This window comes from Exserohilum turcica, assembly GCF_000359705.1.
Source record: "Exserohilum turcica Et28A unplaced genomic scaffold SETTUscaffold_5, whole genome shotgun sequence".
Taxonomy (NCBI): domain Eukaryota; kingdom Fungi; phylum Ascomycota; class Dothideomycetes; order Pleosporales; family Pleosporaceae; genus Exserohilum; species Exserohilum turcicum.
The window spans coordinates 1,416,467-1,420,381 of record NW_007360266.1 but is presented as its reverse complement, the minus strand read 5'-3'; positions in this window follow the sequence as shown (position 1 = coordinate 1,420,381).

The following is a 3,915-nucleotide window of genomic DNA, read 5'->3' as shown; positions in this document are numbered from 1 at the left end:
GGGGTCTGTTGCTTGAAGCCTAGCAATAGCTATTGCGATTGGGTGGGTTTAGCTAGCTGAGCTGCTCTTGTTGCGTAGTTTCTTAGCGTAGCGTTTAGCCGTATTGCTGGTGATAGTAGGCTTGCTTCAACACTTGCAGGTATTGATGGAGCGGTTCTAAAGACTCCTAGCACCTTTCTACACGCGAGATTGTGGAGTGGTTGGAGTAGCTTTGTGCGTAGCTTTGTGAGTGCCAGTATACTGGTGCTCCGTAGTCTGCAACGCTAGTAACGCACGCTAAGTAGAGCTGCCTAATGGCGTAGGGAGAGAGGCCTGTCTCTATATTTGCTAGTCTCCCTATCCTCTGGAAGGCGGCTTTGGCTTGGCTGGCACGCACTGCTATGTGTTCTCTAAAGGATAGCCGGTTGTCGAGGTAGATGCCTAGCCATTTTACTGTGTCTTTTGGCTCCACTATAGTGTTATTTGGTAGCCTAAGGGCTGTTTCTTTTCTCTTCTTCTTAGCGGTAAAGTGGATAAACTCTGTTTTTGCCGCATCAAACTTGATTGCTAACTCTTCATACTGTAGCGTAGTCACCATGATATTACCATCATTTCCCGATCCAAGCCCTTCACGTGTTGATCTTGTATCCCAGCGCCAACCAATCAGCCTGGAAGGGATAAATCGGTAACGTAAGTGTAAATACGCGTGTCCGGTGTGTGCCCAACAACAAGCCAGTCTCACAAGACCAAGCCATGCATCCATTCATGAAGTTCAGCATCCCACCCACCAGCCCAACGCATGAAGACATACAATAGTAGTACAGAAAAGACATCACATTACATACTACTCGCACTGGACTACTACGCGCCAGCCCTTTATGCATCATGCACCGTTTCCCCCCCCCCCCCCCCAACCGCAAGCATCCATGTCCATGCATACATGTACCGGCCAGTTTCTCCATTCGCCATCCAGGGATCTCCCCTGCCACACACCCACACTCTCTCCCTCTTTCTCTCACATTCACACATACGTAGGTCTAGGGTACTCAAACGGTCAGTCATTCAGTCATTTAGTCACACAGCGTAGCCATTCAGCCAGCTAGCCAGCCAGTCCGTGGTCTGGCAGTTCAATCAGTCCGTTAGCTAGTCAAGTCGATCACCTAGTCTCTTAGTCAGACCCCACGCCCACACACATGCATAACCAACCCAACCACGCCGATAACCCGCTAAACCGCAACAAGGCAACCCGGAGACCCCAAACAAGGGGGACTACATACAGCTGCACAGTGGAGACAGACTGACAGACGGGCGGGTTTTAGCTCACACAAGCTCACTCGCTCGCTCGCTCGCACCCCCCAAAAGCCAAGCCAGGCTTGATCGCTTGATCGCGATAAGCGCTTGCTCGGCGAAACCTTGTTTCGGCTTGCTGTATTGCGCCCCCCCCCTCCCCGGCTGGTTTGGCTTGCTGGCGCGGAACATGGGCTGCTAGAAGTATAGAAGCGAGGGAGGCTGTGCAAAGCTGATGGTGGTGGTGGTGGTGGTGCTGTGGTGGTGCTGTGGTGGTGCTGATGGAGGGATCGTGGGAGGGGGGCTGCGTGGCTGCGTGGCTGACTGGCTGCATACACTTTCGATACATCCCTCCATACGGGTATGCTGAGAAGGGTCTGGACTTGAGTAATATTGCGGGATTTTCTCCTCTTCTGCTGGCTGTTGTTTTTTGTTTGCCGTCGGTGAGGCGAGGCACAGGGGGGTAAGTGAGTACGGAGAGAGGTACGCCGATGCATGGTATTCCACTCTGAGTTTTCTTTTTTTGATATTATCGTTATCGAGTGTTATATAAGTACATACGTGTATGCAGAGGATACTCTAGGACGATAGATAAAGAAGGGCGAAGGAGAGACGTGCAGTGGGATAAAGAAAAGCAAAAGCAAAAAAAATGTGACAAGTGTACAGTAAGTATACCTGGAAAAAGCAAAGTACGTACTCGACTGGGCTCGGCTCGGCACATGCTCATAACGTTTGTCTACCAGCTATGTACTTGCACTTTACCCTATACTACCTAGCCACCTAGCCACCCAAACCGTCCACACAGCGGGGCCACACCCACACGTTACAGAAGAAGAAGAAAAAGCAAATGCAAAGCCGTTTGTAGAAACGGGAAACGCATACCGTACACGCGTGAGTGTATGAGTGTATGTATGCTAGCTATCCTCCACCTATTCCTTTTTGCCCCAAATGATCTGCCCTTACCCCCCCCCCACTCGCGCCCCTCGCAACTATTCCTCTTTTCACAATTCCCTCGTTTCCATGCCTCCTTTTCTTTCTCCCTTCCCCCTTTTCTTTGCTTTTTCTTTTCCCACACACCGTCTACGCATCCCCGGTATGCAGCGCTTCAACGCCCCGATTCCCGCGCGTAGCCCACGGTTGGCTGTCGCTGTATCCAAGTACATACTATAGACGATTACATATCGATCTCGGAACAATCGGGAGATCGGCGCATGCGGCTGCTGTTGCGGGAGTAGCGCACCGCACATCGCACCGCACCGCACCGCAGCGTAGCCCGTTTTGCTATCACCACCTCATCATAAGAAATCGAACAGTCTCTAACTGTATTCGGCCTAGTACTGTTCGACGACTTTTGATGAGGAGGTGCTATGAGGGTTTAAAGGGTTTTGGCTGGGATACGGTGGGCGGGGCGCAGCGGGGGAGGGGACATGGATGCATATGCACTGGATGGGCAAGAGTGAGGGTGAGGGTGAGACAGGAGGGGGAGTTATGACGGATGGATGGATAGGGTATGAGACGATGATGAGGGGGGACAAGACTATACTTTGTATGTATACGAATACATGCTACTCTGTGTGTGTGGGTGTGAATTGCCATGGAAGCTTATCTATTGCAAGCATCAGCATTCAACATCTAAGGGGACTAGAAAAAAGAAAAGAAAAAAAAGGGGGGAGGGGGGACGTCTAAGTAAATCCAGCTATATACCACGTTATATACAACTAGTTACGCACAACATGCATACCATACCACGTTATCTCATCTTATATTATATTATGCCACATTATGCCATGTACACAACGCACCTATACATACATACACATACATATTACATGTACACATGCATACAGTAACAAACTTGGTAGCTGCAAGTCTATACTACGATCTACAAAGCATGCTATTACCCCCCCCCTTCCCCCCCTTCCCCCTTGAAGCCAAGCCTCTGAAAAGCAAAATGTAAAACTTACTGTACTTGTACTTGCAACAAGCATATCAAGCAAACACACGTTAATCATCGACATCGACATCAGCATCAGCATCAGCATCAGCAATAAACATTAAAACATCAATCAGCACCAAACATCGCCTCGAGCCACATGGCATACATACACATACATATGTACTTACATGCCCGGTGCCTCGGGAGAAAAAAAAATCCCCGCGCGTGGCTTTCACCGCCAATTTTTTTTTTCGCGCTACTACTACTACTACTACTACTACTACTACTACTACGATTATTACAACTACAATTACAATTACCACTACCATACGCTCGTCTCTGCACATTATGCGACGAAAACGTGGGGGGGAATCCAAGTATGTATGTATGTATGTGAGTGTGACACGTTTACATCGTGTGATATAACAAAAAGCGGGTGTCTTTATTTTCCTTACGTAGCTCTCTTTTCCATGCTGCTGCTGCTGCTGCTGATGATGATGATGCGGGCCGGATGCTGTTATACGCATACGCATACGCATACGCACGTGAGAGCAAATTGGTTTGCCATGCTGATGCTTGTTTTTTTTTACTAGCTTGCCCCGCTGACGTGGGATGGTTGTGCTGTGTTTGTGTCGGTGTTGTGCTATGTGTATGTACAGGAGCATGTGGACAGAGCAAGGGGGGTGGGGCGTAATGTAGCAGGGGGGAGGGGG